The sequence below is a fragment of the Seriola lalandi genome, unplaced genomic scaffold, assembly GCF_002814215.2.
Source record: "Seriola lalandi dorsalis isolate HSWRI2012SDOR001 ecotype SW California unplaced genomic scaffold, Sedor1 jcf7180002054596, whole genome shotgun sequence".
Taxonomy (NCBI): domain Eukaryota; kingdom Metazoa; phylum Chordata; class Actinopteri; order Carangiformes; family Carangidae; genus Seriola; species Seriola lalandi.
In genome coordinates, this window is record NW_019525149.1 from 435,690 (window position 1) to 436,051 (window position 362).

A 362-nucleotide genomic window follows, 5' to 3' on the forward strand; every position below is an offset into this window, starting at 1 on the left:
TTGCGACGTGAGCGAAGAGGAGGCCGTGGTGGTGGAGGAGGAGGAGGAGGAGGAGGAGAAAGAGAGGGAGTGATGGGGTTGGAAGATGTTGTTGCTCTGCTGGGTATTTTAAAACCTCCTCCTCCTCTTTCCCTCCCTCTCCATCTGTCTCTGTCTTTACCTGGGGAAGAAGAGGCTGCTTTAAAAAGAGACAACAAAAGAAGAGACAAACAGAGGAGACAAAAGAAAATGGAAGAACACTCACCGGCACCGCAAACTGTCCACATGCAAGGAGCACTCACAGAAAACACAACATACAGGCAAAACGTTCTGCATTTCTTTGTGGTGCAGTGGGAAACAGTAACTAGAACATATCTTCATCC